This window comes from Cryptomeria japonica, unplaced genomic scaffold, assembly GCF_030272615.1.
Source record: "Cryptomeria japonica unplaced genomic scaffold, Sugi_1.0 HiC_scaffold_427, whole genome shotgun sequence".
Lineage (NCBI taxonomy): Eukaryota > Viridiplantae > Streptophyta > Pinopsida > Cupressales > Cupressaceae > Cryptomeria > Cryptomeria japonica.
In genome coordinates, this window is record NW_026729247.1 from 40001 (window position 1) to 53330 (window position 13330).

The 13330-nt window shown below is 63.0% G+C and overlaps 2 non-coding genes across 2 annotated transcripts; both read right to left on the reverse strand.

The window, feature by feature from the left end:
• Positions 1–3812: 3812 nt before the first annotated feature.
• Positions 3813–3931, reverse strand: LOC131871580 (5S ribosomal RNA). Its single transcript, XR_009369794.1, has one exon. It is a non-coding gene; the product is annotated as a 5S ribosomal RNA (ribosomal RNA).
• A 7806-nt stretch (positions 3932–11737) lies between these two features.
• Positions 11738–11856, reverse strand: LOC131871581 (5S ribosomal RNA). Its single transcript, XR_009369795.1, has one exon. It is a non-coding gene; the product is annotated as a 5S ribosomal RNA (ribosomal RNA).
• Between the last annotated feature and the right edge of the window lie 1474 nt (positions 11857–13330).

A 13330-nucleotide genomic window follows, 5' to 3' on the forward strand; every position in this document is an offset into this window, starting at 1 on the left:
CATCAAAGGTGCGCAACGCTGGTGCGAACCTGGGAGCGCTCCGATGTGTGCTCCAAGGTGCGGCGTGCACGAAGTCGGACCCCGGTTTGCCCCGGGTGCGCACCTCGCGTGCACCTTGGTGCGCACACCTTGGCTGGGTTGCGCGCCCTGGTGGGCACCATGGTGCGCACCAAGGAGCGCTCCGAAGTGTGCTCCAAGGTGCGGCGTGCACGAAGTCGGAGCCCGGTTTGCCCCGGGTGCGCACCTCGCGTGCACCTTCGCCGCGGTGGGCACCATGGCGTGCACGAAGTCGGAGCCCGGTTTGCCCCGGGTGCGCACCTCGCGTGCACCTTCGCCGGGGTGGGCACCTTGGTGTGCAGACCTTGGCTGGGTTGCGCGCCCTGGTGGGCACCATGGTGCGCACCAAGGAGCGCTCCGAAGTGTGCTCCAAGGTGCGGCCTGCACGAAGTCGGAGCCCGGTTTGCCCCGGGTGTGCACCTCGGGTGGGCACCTTGGTGCGCATGCCTTGCCTGGGCTGCGCACCAGGGCGGGCTCAAGATGGCACCCGCGTTCCTTTTTTTTCACTATCTTTCAAAACGGAAATTTTAAAATCTCATTTTTTTTTGCCTTTTTCTGGAAATTAGTGAAGGCAGCGCATCAAAGGTGCGCACCTCGCTGCCCACCACGGTGCGCAACGCCGGTGGGCACCCGGGAGTGCTTCGAAGTGTGCTCCAAGGTGCTGCGTGCACGTTGTCGGAGCCCGGTTTGCCCCGGGTGCGCACCTCGCGTGCACCTTCGTCGGGGTGGGCACCTTGGCTGGGTTTGCCCCGGCTGCGCTCCGAAGCGGGGTTATTGGAGCGCCGCCTCTTTTTTTGTCGGAGCGTTTGGTGGGGTTTCTCGCATTGGCTCTTCCGAGGCCCGGTTGCCACCCTGGCGCGCACGAAGTCGGAAGTAGGGTTAATTGCCCGGGTGCGCACCTTTGCCAGGGTGGGCACCTTACCTGGGCTGCGCACCAGGGCGGGCTCAAGATGGCACGCGCGTTCCGTTTTTTTCACTATCTTTCAAAACGGAAATTTTAAAATCTCCTTTTTTTTTTGCCTTTTCTGGAAATTAGTGAAGGCAGCGCATCAAAGGTGCGCACCTCGCTGCCCACCTTGGTGTGCTCTGAGGTGCGCACCCGGGAGCGCTACGAAGTGTGCTCCAAGGTGCGGCGTGCACGTTGTCGGAGCCCGGTTTGCCCCGGGTGCGCACCTCGCCTGCACCTTGGCCGGGGTGGGCACCTTGGCTGGGTTTGCCCAGGGTGCGCTCCGAAGCGGGGTTACTGGAGCGCCCCCTCTTTTTTTGTCAGAGCGTTTGGTGGGGTTTCTCGCATTGGCTCTTCCCAGGCCCGGTTGTTGGGTGCGCTCCCACCCTGGCGCGCGCGAAGTTGGAAGTTGGGTTAATTGCCCGGGCGCGCACCTTCGCCAGGGTGGGCACCTTGGTGCGCACACCTTGGCTGGGCTGCGCACCAGGGCGGGCTCAAGATGGCACCAGCATTCCCTTTTTCTCACTATCTTTCAAAACGGAAATTTTAAAATCTCGTTTTTTTTTTGCCTTTTATGGAAATTAGTGAAGGCATCGCATCAAAGGTGCGCACCTCGCTGCCCACCTTGGTGTGCTCCGAGGTGCCCACCACGGTGCGCAACGCCGGTGCGAACCCGGGAGCGCCCCGATGTGTGCTCCAAGGTGCGGCGTGCACGAAGTCGGACCCCGGTTTGCCCCGGGTGCGCACCTCGCGTGCACCTTGGTGCGCACACCTTGGCTGGGTTGCGCGGCCTGGTGGGCACCATGGTGCGCACCAAGGAGCGCTCCGAAGTGTGCTCCAAGGTGCGGCGTGCACGAAGTCGGAGCCCGGTTTGCCCCGGGTACGCACCTCGCGTGCACCTTCGCCGGGGTGGGCACCTCGGCTGGGTTGCGCGCCCTGGTGCGCACCAAGGAGCGCTCCGAAGTGTGCTCCAAGGTGCGGCGTGCACGAAGTCGGAGCCCGGTTTGCCCCGGGTGCGCACCTTCGCCGCGGTGCGCACCATGGCGTGCACGAAGTCGGAGCCCGGTTTGCCCCGGGTGCGCACCTCGCGTGCACCTTCGGCGGGGTTGCGCGCCCTGGTGGGCACCATGGTGCGCACCAAGGAGCGCTCCGAAGTGTGCTCCAAGGTGCGGCGTGCACGAAGTCGGAGCCCGGTTTGCCCCGGGTGCGCACCTCGCGTGCACCTTCGGCGGGGTTGCGCGCCCTGGTGGGCACCATGGTGCGCACCAAGGAGCGCTCCGAAGTGTGCTCCAAGGTGCGGCGTGCACGAAGTCGGAGCCCGGTTTGCCCCGGGTGCGCACCTCGCGTGCACCTTCGCCGCGGTGGGCACCATGGCGTGCACGAAGTCGGAGCCCGGTTTGCCCCGGGTGCGCACCTCGCGTGCACCTTCGCCGGGGTGGGCACCTCGGCTGGGTTGCGCGCCCTGGTGCGCACCAAGGAGCGCTCCGAAGTGTGCTCCAAGGTGCGGCGTGCACGAAGTCGGAGCCCGGTTTGCCCCGGGTGCGCACCTCGCGTGCACCTTCGCCAGGGTGGGCACCTCGGTGCGCACACCTTCTCAATGTTTTCTTGCCTTTTCTGGAAATTGGTGAAGGCAGCGCATCAAAGGTGCGCACCTCGGTGTGCTCCGAGGTGCGAACCCGAGAGCGCTCCGAGGTGCCCACGAAGTCGAAAGTCGGGTTAATTGCATTGTTTTCCCCGGGTGCGCTCCGAGGTGCGCAACATCGGCGCGCACCAAGGAGGGCTCCGAAGTGTGCTCCAAGGTGCGCACGATGGCGTGCACCTCTGGTGCGCACGATTCGGAGCTCGGTTTGACCGGGGTGCGCACACCTTGGCTGGGTTGCGCACCTTTTGTGCGCTCCAAGGTGCGCACGAAGTCGGAGCTCGGTTTGCCCCGGGTGCGCACCTTCGCCAGGGTGCGCACCTTGATGCGCACGCCTTGGCTGGGCTGCGCACCTTGGTGGGCGCCATGGTGCGCACCTTTCGTGCGCTCCAAGGTGCGCACGAAGTCGGAGCTCGGTTTGCCCCGGGTGCGCACCTTGGTGGGCGCCATGGTGCACTCCGAGGTGCCCAAGATTGGTGCGCACCAAGGAGCGCTCCGAAGTGCGCTCCAAGGTGCGCGCGAAGTCGAAAGTTGGGTTAATTGTCCGGTTTGCCTCGGGTGCGCACCTTGCGTGCACCTTCGCCAGGGTGGGCGCCTTGGTGCGCACACCTTGGCTGGGCTGCGCACACCTTGGCACCCGCGTTTCCTTCATTTTAAATTTTTTTTTTTTACAATCTCTCAAGTGGGAAATTCTATAATCTCAACTTTTTTTGCCTTTTCAGGAAACTTTTGAATGGAGCGCATCATTGGTGCGCTCCGAAGTGTGCTCCAAAGCTCTCTCCAGCTGCGTGCACCTGCCCCGGCCGCGCACCCGGCCCCGCCCAGCTTCGCTCACCTGTCCCGGGCGTCTGGTGCGGAACCTTAGAGTAAGAAACATCACCGTGCACCTTGGCCAACGTGCGCGACTCGACCGAGCGCGCACTGGCCGAGGTGCACACCGATTTCACCTGGGTGCGCGCGCAGCACCTCGGGCGCACCGGGGTGCGCGCACAACGCCCGGGTTGCACCGTGGCCTGTGTGCTCGGGGCGCCTCGGGTGCGCGCTCGGTGTCGCCCCCGCGCGCGCGGTAGTGCGGGCAGCGCACCCCGGCCCGGCCCGGCCCCGACGAGAACGCAAACGGGCAAAAGGTTTATTCAAATAGCATTGCGACGCCCGGCGAAAAACTAAAAAAGGGTGCAACACCGGGACTTCCCGGGAGGTCACCCATCCCAGTACTACTCCGGCCCAAGCGCGCTTAACTGCGGAGTTCTGATGGGATCCGGTGCACTAACGCTGGTATGATCGCACCCGTTATGAGCTTGTCGCAGTGTGTACTTAGCAAACCGCGACCCACGTGCGAATCCACCCCGGCCACCCACCCCCGTCGAGGTGCACACCCTCCCTCGCGAAGTGCGCCCCGTTCGCCAAGTGTGAGCCCTGCCCGGGTGCGCGCACCTTGCTAGGGCGTCGGGTGTGCACCCGGCCCGGCCTACGTGCGTGCACCTGGAGGGGGCGTCGTGTGTGCGTGCAGTGTCCCGTCTGCAACGCGGTGCCCACACACCACCTCGGGCGCAACGACCTGCGCTCACATGTGGGCCGAGTGCACCTTGGTGCATGTTCGGGGCGCCTCGGGTGCACGCTCGATCTTGCCCCGGTGCACCAAGGCGCTCGGTTTGCCCCGGGTGCGCACTTGGTGCAAGGTGGGCACCCAAAATAGGGATCAAGCACCAAAACACAAGTTTCGGGATGCAAAATGGGACCCAAGGACCACAAATGCGTTCCAAGACCCATGATGGGTCCACGAGAACAAAAATGTGTTCCGAGACTTAATAAACAAATATTGGGTTTTAGGAGAAGAAACATGCTCTGATGCCCAAAACGAGAATCGACCCCGAAAAGGCCACAGGCCAAAAGTGGGATGCGAGACAAAAAAAAATGGGACCCGAGGACCAAAATTGGGTTCCCAGGTCGAAGACAGGGCAACCGGACAAGAAACGACCTCTAAGGCTCGAAATGAGTCCCGACGACTAAAACTTGACAAGAAGCACCCATCAGGCACCCAACTCGACACCCATGGGATGCCGACCCACCCGGGCTTCCACCTAGCACACCTTGGCACCCACCCACCCTCGCACCCAACCTCGCACCCAACTTAGCACCTTTGAACCCACATTGGCACTCACCCTGACCCTGGCACCTTGGAACCCACATTGGCACTCACCTTGACCCTGGCACCCACCTTTGCACTCACCTTGGGACCCACCCTGGCTCCCACCTCGGCACCCACCCAGACACCCACCTTGGTTCCTTGGCACCCACCTTGGATCCTTGGCACCCACCCCGACACCCACCTTGGCACGCAACTTGGCTACTTGCCACCCACCTTGGCTCCTTGACGCCCACCCCGACAACCACCCCGTGACCTACCCTGGCTAGGGTTGGTGCACACCCACCCTGGTGCCCACCTTGGCACCCACCCTATGACCCACCTTGGCACGCACCTTAGTACCCACCCCGTTACCCACCCTAGGACCCACCCCGTGACCCACCTTGGCCAGGGTGGGTGCCTTGGTGCGCACAACTTGCCTGGGCTGCACACCAGGGCGGGCTCAAGATGGCACCCGCGTTCCGTTTTTTTCACTATCTTTCAAAACGGAAATTTTAAAATCTCATTTTTTTCTTTTTTTTGCCTTTTCTGGAAATTAGTGAAGGCAGCGCATCAAAGGTGCGCAATGCTGGTGCGAACCCGGGAGCGCTCCGATGTGTGCTCCAAGGTGCGGCGTGCACGAAGTCCGAGCCCGGTTTGCCCCGGGTGCGCACCTCGCGTGCACCTTCGCCGGGGTGAGCACCTTGGCTGGGTTGCGCGCCCTGGTGCGTACCAAGGAGCGCTCTGAAGTGTGCTCCAAGGTGCGGCGTGCACGAAGTCGGAGCCCGGTTTGCCCCGGGTGTGCACCTCGGGTGCGCACCTCGCGTGCACCTTCGCTGCGGTGGGCACCTTGGCTGGGTTGCGCGCCTTGGTGGGCACCATGCAGTGCACGAAGTCGGAGCCCGGTTTGCCCCGGGCGCGCACCTCCGCCAGGGTGGGCACCTTGGTGCGCACAACTTGCCTGGGCTGCGCATCAGGAAGGGCTCAAGATGGCACCCGCGTTCCGTTTTTTTCACTATCTTTCAGAACGGAAATTTTAAAATATCGTTTTTTTTTGCCTTTTCTGGAAATTAGTGAAGGCAGCGCATCAAAGGTGCGCAACGCTGGTGCGAACCTGGGAGCGCTCCGATGTGTGCTCCAAGGTGCGGCGTGCACGAAGTCGGAGCCCGGTTTGCCTCGGGTGCGCCCTGGTGGGCACCATGGTGCGCACCAAGGAGCGCTCCGAAGTGTGCTCCAAGGTGCGGCCTGCACGAAGTCGGAGCCCGGTTTGCCCCGGGTGTGCACCTCGGGTGGGCACCTTGGTGCGCATGCCTTGCCTGGGCTGCGCACCAGGGCGGGCTCAAGATGGCACCCGCGTTCCTTTTTTTTCACTATCTTTCAAAACGGAAATTTTAAAATCTCATTTTTTTTTGCCTTTTTCTGGAAATTAGTGAAGGCAGCGCATCAAAGGTGCGCACCTCGCTGCCCACCACGGTGCGCAACGCCGGTGGGCACCCGGGAGTGCTTCGAAGTGTGCTCCAAGGTGCTGCGTGCACGTTGTCGGAGCCCGGTTTGCCCCGGGTGCGCACCTCGCGTGCACCTTCGTCGGGGTGGGCACCTTGGCTTGGTTTGCCCCGGCTGCGCTCCGAAGCGGGGTTATTGGAGCGCCGCCTCTTTTTTTGTCGGAGCGTTTGGTGGGGTTTCTCGCATTGGCTCTTCCGAGGCCCGGTTGCCACCCTGGCGCGCACGAAGTCGGAAGTAGGGTTAATTGCCCGGGTGCGCACCTTTGCCAGGGTGGCACCTTACCTGGGCTGCGCACCAGGGCGGGCTCAAGATGGCACGCGCGTTCCGTTTTTTTCACTATCTTTCAAAACGGAAATTTTAAAATCTCCTTTTTTTTTTGCCTTTTCTGGAAATTAGTGAAGGCAGCGCATCAAAGGTGCGCACCTCGCTGCCCACCTTGGTGTGCTCTGAGGTGCGCACCCGGGAGCGCTACGAAGTGTGCTCCAAGGTGCGGCGTGCACGTTGTCGGAGCCCGGTTTGCCCCGGGTGCGCACCTCGCCTGCACCTTGGCCGGGGTGGGCACCTTGGCTGGGTTTGCCCAGGGTGCGCTCCGAAGCGGGGTTACTGGAGCGCCCCCTCTTTTTTTGTCAGAGAGTTTGGTGGGGTTTCTCGCATTGGCTCTTCCCAGGCCCGGTTGTTGGGTGCGCTCCCACCCTGGCGCGCGCGAAGTTGGAAGTTGGGTTAATTGCCCGGGCGCGCACCTTCGCCAGGGTGGGCACCTTGGTGCGCAAACCTTGGCTGGGCTGCGCACCAGGGCGGGCTCAAGATGGCACCAGCATTCCCTTTTTCTCACTATCTTTCAAAACGGAAATTTTAAAATCTCGTTTTTTTTTTGCCTTTTATGGAAATTAGTGAAGGCATCGCATCAAAGGTGCGCACCTCGCTGCCCACCTTGGTGTGCTCCGAGGTGCCCACCACGGTGCGCAACGCCGGTGCGAACCCGGGAGCGCCCCGATGTGTGCTCCAAGGTGCGGCGTGCACGAAGTCGGACCCCGGTTTGCCCCGGGTGCGCACCTCGCGTGCACCTTGGTGCGCACACCTTGGCTGGGTTGCGCGGCCTGGTGGGCACCATGGTGCGCACCAAGGAGCGCTCCGAAGTGTGCTCCAAGGTGCGGCGTGCACGAAGTCGGAGCCCGGTTTGCCCCGGGTGCGCACCTTCGCCGCGGTGGGCACCATGGCGTGCACGAAGTCGGAGCCCGGTTTGCCCCGGGTGCGCACCTCGCGTGCACCTTCGCCGGGGTGGGCACCTCGGCTGGGTTGCGCGCCCTGGTGCGCACCAAGGAGCGCTCTGAAGTGTGCTCCAAGGTGCGGCGTGCACGAAGTCGGAGCCCGGTTTGCCCCGGGTGTGCACCTCGCGTGCACCTTCGCTGCGGTGGGCACCTTGGCTGGGTTGCGCGCCTTGGTGGGCACCATGCAGTGCACGAAGTCGGAGCCCGGTTTGCCCCGGGCGCGCACCTCCGCCAGGGTGGGCACCTTGGTGCGCACAACTTGCCTGGGCTGCGCACCAGGAAGGGCTCAAGATGGCACCCGCGTTCCGTTTTTTTCACTATCTTTCAGAACGGAAATTTTAAAATATCGTTTTTTTTTGCCTTTTCTGGAAATTAGTGAAGGCAGCGCATCAAAGGTGCGCAACGCTGGTGCGAACCTGGGAGCGCTCCGATGTGTGCTCCAAGGTGCGGCGTGCACGAAGTCGGACCCCGGTTTGCCCCGGGTGCGCACCTCGCGTGCACCTTGGTGCGCACACCTTGGCTGGGTTGCGCGCCCTGGTGGGCACCATGGTGCGCACCAAGGAGCGCTCCGAAGTGTGCTCCAAGGTGCGGCGTGCACGAAGTCGGAGCCCGGTTTGCCCCGGGTGCGCACCTCGCGTGCACCTTCGCCGCGGTGGGCACCATGGCGTGCACGAAGTCGGAGCCCGGTTTGCCCCGGGTGCGCACCTCGCGTGCACCTTCGCCGGGGTGGGCACCTTAGTGTGCAGACCTTGGCTGGGTTGCGCGCCCTGGTGGGCACCATGGTGCGCACCAAGGAGCGCTCCGAAGTGTGCTCCAAGGTGCGGCCTGCACGAAGTCGGAGCCCGGTTTGCCCCGGGTGTGCACCTCGGGTGGGCACCTTGGTGCGCATGCCTTGCCTGGGCTGCGCACCAGGGCGGGCTCAAGATGGCACCCGCGTTCCTTTTTTTTCACTATCTTTCAAAACGGAAATTTTAAAATCTCATTTTTTTTTGCCTTTTTCTGGAAATTAGTGAAGGCAGCGCATCAAAGGTGCGCACCTCGCTGCCCACCACGGTGCGCAACGCCGGTGGGCACCCGGGAGTGCTTCGAAGTGTGCTCCAAGGTGCTGCGTGCACGTTGTCGGAGCCCGGTTTGCCCCGGGTGCGCACCTCGCGTGCACCTTCGTCGGGGTGGGCACCTTGGCTGGGTTTGCCCCGGCTGCGCTCCGAAGCGGGGTTATTGGAGCGCCGCCTCTTTTTTTGTCGGAGCGTTTGGTGGGGTTTCTCGCATTGGCTCTTCCGAGGCCCGGTTGCCACCCTGGCGCGCACGAAGTCGGAAGTAGGGTTAATTGCCCGGGTGCGCACCTTTGCCAGGGTGGGCACCTTACCTGGGCTGCGCACCAGGGCGGGCTCAAGATGGCACGCGCGTTCCGTTTTTTTCACTATCTTTCAAAACGGAAATTTTAAAATCTCCTTTTTTTTTTGCCTTTTCTGGAAATTAGTGAAGGCAGCGCATCAAAGGTGCGCACCTCGCTGCCCACCTTGGTGTGCTCTGAGGTGCGCACCCGGGAGCGCTACGAAGTGTGCTCCAAGGTGCGGCGTGCACGTTGTCGGAGCCCGGTTTGCCCCGGGTGCGCACCTCGCCTGCACCTTGGCCGGGGTGGGCACCTTGGCTGGGTTTGCCCAGGGTGCGCTCCGAAGCGGGGTTACTGGAGCGCCCCCTCTTTTTTTGTCAGAGCGTTTGGTGGGGTTTCTCGCATTGGCTCTTCCCAGGCCCGGTTGTTGGGTGCGCTCCCACCCTGGCGCGCGCGAAGTTGGAAGTTGGGTTAATTGCCCGGGCGCGCACCTTCGCCAGGGTGGGCACCTTGGTGCGCACACCTTGGCTGGGCTGCGCACCAGGGCGGGCTCAAGATGGCACCAGCATTCCCTTTTTCTCACTATCTTTCAAAACGGAAATTTTAAAATCTCGTTTTTTTTTTGCCTTTTATGGAAATTAGTGAAGGCATCGCATCAAAGGTGCGCACCTCGCTGCCCACCTTGGTGTGCTCCGAGGTGCCCACCACGGTGCGCAACGCCGGTGCGAACCCGGGAGCGCCCCGATGTGTGCTCCAAGGTGCGGCGTGCACGAAGTCGGACCCCGGTTTGCCCCGGGTGCGCACCTCGCGTGCACCTTGGTGCGCACACCTTGGCTGGGTTGCGCGGCCTGGTGGGCACCATGGTGCGCACCAAGGAGCGCTCCGAAGTGTGCTCCAAGGTGCGGCGTGCACGAAGTCGGAGCCCGGTTTGCCCCGGGTACGCACCTCGCGTGCACCTTCGCCGGGGTGGGCACCTCGGCTGGGTTGCGCGCCCTGGTGCGCACCAAGGAGCGCTCCGAAGTGTGCTCCAAGGTGCGGCGTGCACGAAGTCGGAGCCCGGTTTGCCCCGGGTGCGCACCTTCGCCGCGGTGCGCACCATGGCGTGCACGAAGTCGGAGCCCGGTTTGCCCCGGGTGCGCACCTCGCGTGCACCTTCGGCGGGGTTGCGCGCCCTGGTGGGCACCATGGTGCGCACCAAGGAGCGCTCCGAAGTGTGCTCCAAGGTGCGGCGTGCACGAAGTCGGAGCCCGGTTTGCCCCGGGTGCGCACCTCGCGTGCACCTTCGGCGGGGTTGCGCGCCCTGGTGGGCACCATGGTGCGCACCAAGGAGCGCTCCGAAGTGTGCTCCAAGGTGCGGCGTGCACGAAGTCGGAGCCCGGTTTGCCCCGGGTGCGCACCTCGCGTGCACCTTCGCCGCGGTGGGCACCATGGCGTGCACGAAGTCGGAGCCCGGTTTGCCCCGGGTGCGCACCTCGCGTGCACCTTCGCCGGGGTGGGCACCTCGGCTGGGTTGCGCGCCCTGGTGCGCACCAAGGAGCGCTCCGAAGTGTGCTCCAAGGTGCGGCGTGCACGAAGTCGGAGCCCGGTTTGCCCCGGGTGCGCACCTCGCGTGCACCTTCGCCAGGGTGGGCACCTCGGTGCGCACACCTTCTCAATGTTTTCTTGCCTTTTCTGGAAATTGGTGAAGGCAGCGCATCAAAGGTGCGCACCTCGGTGTGCTCCGAGGTGCGAACCCGAGAGCGCTCCGAGGTGCCCACGAAGTCGAAAGTCGGGTTAATTGCATTGTTTTCCCCGGGTGCGCTCCGAGGTGCGCAACATCGGCGCGCACCAAGGAGGGCTCCGAAGTGTGCTCCAAGGTGCGCACGATGGCGTGCACCTCTGGTGCGCACGATTCGGAGCTCGGTTTGACCGGGGTGCGCACACCTTGGCTGGGTTGCGCACCTTTTGTGCGCTCCAAGGTGCGCACGAAGTCGGAGCTCGGTTTGCCCCGGGTGCGCACCTTCGCCAGGGTGCGCACCTTGATGCGCACGCCTTGGCTGGGCTGCGCACCTTGGTGGGCGCCATGGTGCGCACCTTTCGTGCGCTCCAAGGTGCGCACGAAGTCGGAGCTCGGTTTGCCCCGGGTGCGCACCTTGGTGGGCGCCATGGTGCACTCCGAGGTGCCCAAGATTGGTGCGCACCAAGGAGCGCTCCGAAGTGCGCTCCAAGGTGCGCGCGAAGTCGAAAGTTGGGTTAATTGTCCGGTTTGCCTCGGGTGCGCACCTTGCGTGCACCTTCGCCAGGGTGGGCGCCTTGGTGCGCACACCTTGGCTGGGCTGCGCACACCTTGGCACCCGCGTTTCCTTCATTTTAAATTTTTTTTTTTTACAATCTCTCAAGTGGGAAATTCTATAATCTCAACTTTTTTTGCCTTTTCAGGAAACTTTTGAATGGAGCGCATCATTGGTGCGCTCCGAAGTGTGCTCCAAAGCTCTCTCCAGCTGCGTGCACCTGCCCCGGCCGCGCACCCGGCCCCGCCCAGCTTCGCTCACCTGTCCCGGGCGTCTGGTGCGGAACCTTAGAGTAAGAAACATCACCGTGCACCTTGGCCAACGTGCGCGACTCGACCGAGCGCGCACTGGCCGAGGTGCACACCGATTTCACCTGGGTGCGCGCGCAGCACCTCGGGCGCACCGGGGTGCGCGCACAACGCCCGGGTTGCACCGTGGCCTGTGTGCTCGGGGCGCCTCGGGTGCGCGCTCGGTGTCGCCCCCGCGCGCGCGGTAGTGCGGGCAGCGCACCCCGGCCCGGCCCGGCCCCGACGAGAACGCAAACGGGCAAAAGGTTTATTCAAATAGCATTGCGACGCCCGGCGAAAAACTAAAAAAGGGTGCAACACCGGGACTTCCCGGGAGGTCACCCATCCCAGTACTACTCCGGCCCAAGCGCGCTTAACTGCGGAGTTCTGATGGGATCCGGTGCACTAACGCTGGTATGATCGCACCCGTTATGAGCTTGTCGCAGTGTGTACTTAGCAAACCGCGACCCACGTGCGAATCCACCCCGGCCACCCACCCCCGTCGAGGTGCACACCCTCCCTCGCGAAGTGCGCCCCGTTCGCCAAGTGTGAGCCCTGCCCGGGTGCGCGCACCTTGCTAGGGCGTCGGGTGTGCACCCGGCCCGGCCTACGTGCGTGCACCTGGAGGGGGCGTCGTGTGCGTGCAGTGTCCCGTCTGCAACGCGGTGCCCACACACCACCTCGGGCGCAACGACCTGCGCTCACATGTGGGCCGAGTGCACCTTGGTGCATGTTCGGGGCGCCTCGGGTGCACGCTCGATCTTGCCCCGGTGCACCAAGGCGCTCGGTTTGCCCCGGGTGCGCACTTGGTGCAAGGTGGGCACCCAAAATAGGGATCAAGCACCAAAACACAAGTTTCGGGATGCAAAATGGGACCCAAGGACCACAAATGCGTTCCAAGACCCATGATGGGTCCACGAGAACAAAAATGTGTTCCGAGACTTAATAAACAAATATTGGGTTTTAGGAGAAGAAACATGCTCTGATGCCCAAAACGAGAATCGACCCCGAAAAGGCCACAGGCCAAAAGTGGGATGCGAGACAAAAAAAAATGGGACCCGAGGACCAAAATTGGGTTCCCAGGTCGAAGACAGGGCAACCGGACAAGAAACGACCTCTAAGGCTCGAAATGAGTCCCGACGACTAAAACTTGACAAGAAGCACCCATCAGGCACCCAACTCGACACCCATGGGATGCCGACCCACCCGGGCTTCCACCTAGCACACCTTGGCACCCACCCACCCTCGCACCCAACCTCGCACCCAACTTAGCACCTTTGAACCCACATTGGCACTCACCCTGACCCTGGCACCTTGGAACCCACATTGGCACTCACCTTGACCCTGGCACCCACCTTTGCACTCACCTTGGGACCCACCCTGGCTCCCACCTCGGCACCCACCCAGACACCCACCTTGGTTCCTTGGCACCCACCTTGGATCCTTGGCACCCACCCCGACACCCACCTTGGCACGCAACTTGGCTACTTGCCACCCACCTTGGCTCCTTGACGCCCACCCCGACAACCACCCCGTGACCTACCCTGGCTAGGGTTGGTGCACACCCACCCTGGTGCCCACCTTGGCACCCACCCTATGACCCACCTTGGCACGCACCTTAGTACCCACCCCGTTACCCACCCTAGGACCCACCCCGTGACCCACCTTGGCCAGGGTGGGTGCCTTGGTGCGCACAACTTGCCTGGGCTGCACACCAGGGCGGGCTCAAGATGGCACCCGCGTTCCGTTTTTTTCACTATCTTTCAAAACGGAAATTTTAAAATCTCATTTTTTTCTTTTTTTTGCCTTTTCTGGAAATTAGTGAAGGCAGCGCATCAAAGGTGCGCAATGCTGGTGCGAACCCGGGAGCGCTCCGATGTGTGCTCCAAGGTGCGGCGTGCA